Source organism: Lepidochelys kempii, chromosome 1 (assembly GCF_965140265.1).
Source record: "Lepidochelys kempii isolate rLepKem1 chromosome 1, rLepKem1.hap2, whole genome shotgun sequence".
Lineage (NCBI taxonomy): Eukaryota > Metazoa > Chordata > Testudines > Cheloniidae > Lepidochelys > Lepidochelys kempii.
In genome coordinates this window covers 340,201,953-340,209,252 of record NC_133256.1, presented here as the reverse complement: position 1 = coordinate 340,209,252, position 7,300 = coordinate 340,201,953, and positions in this window count along the sequence as shown.

Below are 7,300 nucleotides of genomic sequence, written 5' to 3'. Positions count from 1 at the left end.
CCGGATCGCGCTGACCCCTCTGCCACCCGATCCCTGCCTCCTTGACCCGCACTTCGGAGCGCGCAGCGGTAAGGCGGCCGCGGGACGAGCCCGGCCTGAAACCGAAGCCCTGTGGAAAGGGGGAGCGAGATCAGGAGAACCTGATAGCTGGAAACTTGGCCTCTCCAAAGGCTCGCCGGACCTTTTAGCCCGGATCAGGCGTCCGTGGAGCGCCAGCTCGTCGCCAGGCAGGGTGTAAACGTTAAATGTTAGCTATTTGTTCCCGAGCTCGGCATGGAAACCCAGTCTCCGCTCCCCCCCGGGCCCGGCTCCCGGCCCCGGCTCCCGGCCCCTTCCGCAGGCACTCATTCATGGCGCGGTTTAATAACCCTTCCCGCTAATCACATCCCCGGCCCGAGGACCCCCTGGCCTCCGGCCCCACGGAGCCGGCACCTCTCCAAGAACCTGCCCCAGGCTTCTGCCTGGCCCTCGTCCGGGCAGCTCGCTCCAGCACCCCCTGTTTGTTTGGGGGATTCGGGGCGCAGTCGCGATCTGCCCGCGGGGGGCAGCTTGGTCCAGGGGTGCGCCCCCCACCCAGGTAAAATCACCTGCTCCCAAACTTTCAGGGGCTGCTCGGACCTCTCGCCCCAGCAACCAGATCCAGTGGGAGAAGGGGCGGGGGTGACCCACATGAGGGCGAAATAGATTTGTCGTATGTTCCCCTCCCTCCCGCAAATCCGCTGATGGGACCGGGCCATGCCTCCATTCCCAGGCTCTCCCAGGGCCGCATTTGCAGAGAAAGGGAAACTGAGGCGCGAGGACTAGATTTGTAGCCATCGCCAACTGCCGTTCTTGTGTCGGATGCACAAATACCTGCCATTGGTTTAACTTGATCAAGCCCCGTGTTATTTGAAAGGGATGGGACCCGACATTTATCTCCTTTGCGCCGCACCTATCGAGTCCTGCTTCTTAAGCCACTTTTGGAAACTGCAATTAGTTAAAAGCTGCGCCCCCCCACTACCTCCCCCATCCCCAGCTTGTCTTCCGTCCCCCCCCCGTCCCCCCCCCGTCCCCCCCCCAGCCCCTCAGCTTGCTAGACTTTCATGCGCTGCAGATCAGATGTAAAATACTCTATCGGGAGTATTTGAGCTCATGCTCAAATAAATTGGTTAGTCTCTAAGGTGCCACAAGAACTCCTTTTCTTTTTGCAAATACAGACTAACACGGCTGTTACTCTGAAACCTATCGGGATACTGTAATATTCAAGATCAAAAGTGGCATCAATGGAAGACCAAACGCAAAGAAAACAAAGGGGGAGGCTGGAAGATGTTCATCAACTAATTACAACTGCAAATATTATGCAAATTATTCTTGGCATAGCGGCGGGGAAAGCGAGTTTAAGTGAGGAGATAATGCTCGGGAATTGAATGTTCATCTGGGTATGGGACGTGGTCCAATAAACTCCACTATTCGGTTTCATCTAGGGCAGAACCGGTTTCTAGATACATATATATATATATATATTTTCCTATCATACCATCTGCACATTGGGGGCTGGGAAATGATTGATATAACCGAGACCTGAAATCCCTTGACAAACATTGCACGAAATGCCCTGTACAGAAAAAGTAGCGAAACAGAGATTCCCGTTTGAAGGGAGCGAGGAAAACAACACCAGATACAAAACTATGATGATAGATTTCGCAGGTGTATATTCGTTGTGACCCGGTGTAGCGGGCGGAGCCCTGTCCATCTAAACTCATTAAAGACATACGACCGTTTCCCTTAAGAGTGGGGATGGGGAGGGGAAGGGAGTGATCATTCGACCCCGTTTTAGACGCGTTTCCCCGGGAGAAGGACCGTATTCCGCCGGGGTAATGTTTAGACACTGAAGGGGTCAGAACAACGCAGGTAGATTTAGACCTAGCCGCAGGAGGCTGAGCACCAAAGCAGCTGTGTTTTCCAAATACTAAAGCTACTGTATAAATCAACTACCCCGGGGTATAAAAAGATGATACAGGTAGCCACCGAGAAACACCCACCGCATATTAAATGGGCTATGAACGAGGGTAGATTTTTAGACACCATTTTCTCTGATCCGCTCCCACCAATTAAGGTCAAATGATCGTCTAATGTAAGTCTAGCAGAGCAACGTGATCTAGGTGGCCCATTGAGAGTAGTTTGAATGGTGCCTTCGCTAGAACAAAGCCAAATTCTCAAATAAATTGGTTAGTCTCTAAGGTGCCACAAATCCTCCTTTTCTTTTTGCGAATTAAATCGAGATGCACTTTTCTTGTGAGTTCTTATTGCACTGCGCTCCCCAGCCCCTGGCACAAGGAGGTGAGTTGTGCAGAGTGCAGGAAATCCTGTCTGCACCCCATCGTATCCACAGGGAGGGTAAGAGGCAGATATTTGAACGGCGAGTTCTTTACAGGATTAAAACGAGCACATCCAGCTGCAGCAAAATGTCATCAGATCCTGCCCTCTTCTGAAACACACACACACCGAGACCCACGCAGAAATAATGTCAGGTGAACAACACCCCCCTCCCTTAATTTCTGCAATGAGAAACCAACACAATTAAATGTTCATTTGCGCACAAAGCAACCGGAGGTGTTTCTCCACTTTATGAAAAATGCTTTTTTCCCCTTTGCTTTTTTTTTTTTTAACAAGCAAGGAGATTGATAACAGAAATGTCTCATCGATTTTTTTTTCTTATGCGCGTGAGAAGGTGGGGGGCGGAGAGAGAATTTAATATTATTGGCGGCTCCCTCTTAAAGAAAGAGATGCAAATTACGTTTTATCTCAACTCGGCTCCGTGCTTTATTCAATGTCTATGATTAATTGTCTCCTTTTTTCATAAAAAATAAACCCTGTAAAATTAGGATCTCGCTGCTTATGAGAAAATAAGGAAGCCCTAGGTGGAGGTCGATTTTGTTAATTTCAGCCTGAAATTGACACACTAATTAAAGCGCAGCGTCCACCCTTCTCCTTCTTCTTCTTCTTTATCAGATCTACCTTATATTTTCCCAATTAAAAACTGTTAAAAAAGGCAGTTGCACTGCCCCCAGGATAAAAAAAAAGCCCCCTTTTCACAACATTGCCCATCGCTTTCTGCCATCAGATTCATTGTGATGTATTAGATGCAATAAATTATCCCATGTTACAAAACATTGGGAGCTGAAAGGCTGATAATCTGGAAAGCAGAGATAAGGATTCATTATTCCGAATCATTATGAATCCAACGGTGCCTCTGACTTCTTTCTTAATCAGCTCCTCTGATCCTGGATATGTGAGCAGCACAGATAAGGAAAGAGTCATTTATAATTCTGCACCTCGTCTAATATTTTAAAATAAAGTCAGAGGCAAGAAAACGCTATAAAACACAAGCAAGAGGCGAGCTCCGAATGAAAAATCACTTCTGTGTTGTTCTAGCTACAGTAAGATTTAATTAAAATTCTGCACTTCCACGTGCTTTATATATTTTCTATCTTTTTTTTTTCTTTCTCTTCACGTCTATAATTGATAGGAATTTGCAATCGGGGTTATTTGTTGGACTCTAGTTCTGACTTTACTTCCCAAATCCTTGATTCGGGGTGGAGGGAATGAACTTTGCATTTTCAATTCCAAAGCTTTCCCCTCTTCGCCACCCTCCCCACCATGTCATTAGGTCGATCATATGAATGTACAAAGCTGGAGCGACTGGAAATCGTTTTAAAGGGAATGCAGTTTGCCCGCACAGAGCACAGCATCAAAGCCGAAGCGGCTGGCTTGGAAACATTAGATGAAGCTATTTAGCTTGAAAAATAAAATTCTAATTACGTTTAATATATATATATATATATATATATATATATATATATATATATATATATATATATATATATATATATATATATATATATCCGAGGAGGGTATTTCTTTCAGTGGGGCTGTTATTGATTTTTTGGGGCGGGGAGAGCGAGGAAGATCCATTTTAAAAAAGAGCCGGAGAAGGAGCTTGAATGATAGAGAATAAAACATTCCTGCTCTTTGCTAACCACCCCGTTCCTTAGGGCGGTGGGGCTATCGATAACCACACCAGGTAGATGATATTTATGGAGGAACCGCCTGCAAATCTTTCTTTTGCTGGGTCCTGGATAGATGTTGTTTATTTGGGTCCTCGATTTCGATGGCTCCAAATATAAAACGTGCATCTACGCCTGTATGTCAGGCGTGTCTTTGTGTGCGCTGCAAATTTTCACACGCGCTGCAGATTTAGCATCGTTGAAGGCTGGCTGATTTTGAAAATACAAGTCGTATTTTTAAAAACCCTTTGCTATCTGAATATTGCTCTACTGTAGTTTGGGATGGAAACTGCAGGCATCGAGGGCTGAGATATTTATGATAAACCCTGCGTGCCATTTAAAACCTCATTAGTGATGTTTAACCTTTGAAGCGCCAGCCATCATCTCTGGAAATGAATTTAAGGGTGTGGGGTTAATCCATGTGTGTGTGCGCGCGAGCGCGCAGGCGCGCGCCCAGCTACCAGTCCCTGCTGCAGAAAAGGGCTTGATACAGGCTGAATCTTGAAACAAAAGAGAAGGTGTCTGGATTGTCTTTCGCAATTTCGCAGGTTGCTCACTTGCCCAGGGGAAGTTGGATCCAGCTAGATCCAATGAAACTCAATATTCCCCCTCCCCGCCCCCAGTAATATCTGTAATCCTGGATAGACCCACAATACTGCAGCGTCATGTTTATTGCACCTACATATTTCCAAGCAGACAACTTAGTTTGGGATGAGCTTCTGTAGGCACCAGCGTTAATGGCTGAACTTACAACCATTTAACCAACCACAATATAACCCAAATATACCGCAGCTAATAATCCTATTGGTTAATAATGGAGGAAACAATTAGTTTAAGGTTTTATTCCCACTTCGCTCTTTATTATTATTCCCTGATTTAGCCTAGGCTCTTCCTATAGGCTCAATACAAGCTTTTTTAAACTCGCGCGCCTCGTGGTTTTAACACGATCGTGAATAGCGAGCCCATGTTTGTCTGTATTAACTCTACCTGCTCTCCATCCGTTTCCACGGGATCCGAATTAAAACTGTCGGCGGCATCGCTTGCCTGTTTTTATTTGTATTTAATTGAGAAGCGACTCCCCTCTGCCGTCCTAATTATCTTTAATTGATCGCCTTCAGTGAATGCGTTCGCTAAAGATAGAATTGGGGGAGCGATCAGGTTACTCGTCACCTTACAAAGAGTCACTTTAGAAAGGGAGATCGCAAATTGCCAGAGTCAGCAGAAAAAAATAACCCAGAGCTAGGAGTGGATTTTTCCCCCCCGCAAATGATCAATTTACTCGCTGATTTATTGAGCCTAGTTTCAGCGGGGGTAAAACCAAACCAAACCAAGCCCCCTTCTCTGACTCCCCCCTGCTGGCGTCCAGGCCGGGCACCCTTCGCTTGGCTGATGAGCCAACCGCAGGGCAGGGAAGGTGCATTTTCTGCCCGGTGCCCCAAGGCTTGATCCAAAGCCCGTTGAAATCAATGAGCAGATTGCCACGGGCTATATGCACCAGGGGCCCTGCCATGATGTGATCGCTGCGCGCTATACAGGGGACAACATCTCCCTTGTAGGCACCGGGTCATTTAGTGAAGTATAGAAGGAAGAGATGACATCGAAACTCAAGTGGAGGGTTCCCCTCCCGCCCCCAGCCTTCTATTCTCTGGTACTAAGAGTGAAATATATATCATGGCAAAAAATACAGTCTAGCTGCCCTGGGCTTCCGTTTTAGGGGCAACATTTCCAGGTGATTCCTTAGGAAACGTGTCAGTCCGGCATTCTGTCTTTCTGGACATGCCCGAGGCTTTTCGTCCATGAATAGAGCTCCTTCCACCAACAAAAGAAAAGCATCTCGGGCAGGGGTTTAGCTCTCTGCTGTACGAATACTCTGACGGGAGAATTAACCTTCCTTTCGGTCCTATGCCGCTGCCCTGCCCGATCAGTTGCATCAGGGAGCAGACATCGGTGGCTTGATTTTAGTTTGGTTTATTCCCTCCTTCCTCCCCCGGCCCCCCAACGTGAGGTTTGGACGGTAGCGCCATAAAACGTGCCCCAGGAAAATGGCCCGGTGGTCTCCGTTCTCAGTCCGATTTGGACCCTCACTTCAGTCTCGATTTAAACTACGCCCCAGCTCCGCGATCGAAAGCGTTACAGCTGGATCGCCCGGGCAGACCCGACGTTTGTCTTCCTGTCACCAAAGCTGTGTACGGACTACCAAGGTGTAAACGATCCCCCCCCCGCCCAGTTCGGCGAAATAGAAACGATTCTACCCAGGATCTTTCGGGAAGCGCCAGATTGAAACAGACACGTGCTGGTTCCTGTCTGTCCGAAGGTTTAGGGTTAACATTAGCACGTCCCGTATCTCCCCGAACTAGGAGGGCATGGAAGTGGGCTCTTGCCGTGGGTTATTGCTGTCCAACAACTGCATCAGTGAAGGAAGATTTCACAGCCAGGCTGCCCCTCTGCGTTAGCTCCTTGCTGCTCTCTGGGCACGGAGAGCCCACGGTTACTTTTGAAATGCGGCCACCGGCTTAGAAGTGGGGTGTTTTCCTAGGCACGATTCACGCAAAGGGTGCTTTCCCCGCGTCCCCCTTTCAGAGCTGCATTCAGATCAAGAGCTTTTTAATTTCGTTTTGTTTTTGGTCTTGTACAAACTAACTGGCACAAGAACAGAGGTGTATTTAACCACACACACACACTGTTTAAAAATCACCAGCGACGCATTTGACTGTATCATTCCGGGGAAGGGAAAATAGGTGATTTTTTGCGTCTTTTAAAGCGTACACAGTTTAATTTCCTGGGTGCAGGGCCCGACTCAGAAATTGTCAGCCCTTCTCTGCTGGGGACGGGGCTGAATCCGGCCCTGTTGCGTTTTAGGAAGGTCGCCACCGGATTTTTGACGACGGCTGGTGGATCTCACCTCCCGGGAGCAAGAACTTGAGCAAGTCTCTTTCCCGCTGTGAACAGTCTTCACTGCCGGTGGGATCCAGGTCTAATTAAAAATCCGCCATCGTGTGAGTGAGAGTTTTCTCTGCAGAGTTGTGTGTTTGTGACTTTGCCTGAAAGTGTGTGTTTTGTCTTCGGGTCTTTGTGTCTGGGTGGGAGTTGTCTCCACAGAGCTGTGTGTGTGTGGATTTTCTCGGCAGATCTCCATGTATGAGCGTGTTAGAGGGTTTGTGTTTTCTCTCTAGTTCTCTGCGACACAAGAGTTTTCTCTCCAGATCTGTGCGTGTTTATTTGCTCTCCAGACGTTTGACTCACGCACTAAAGTG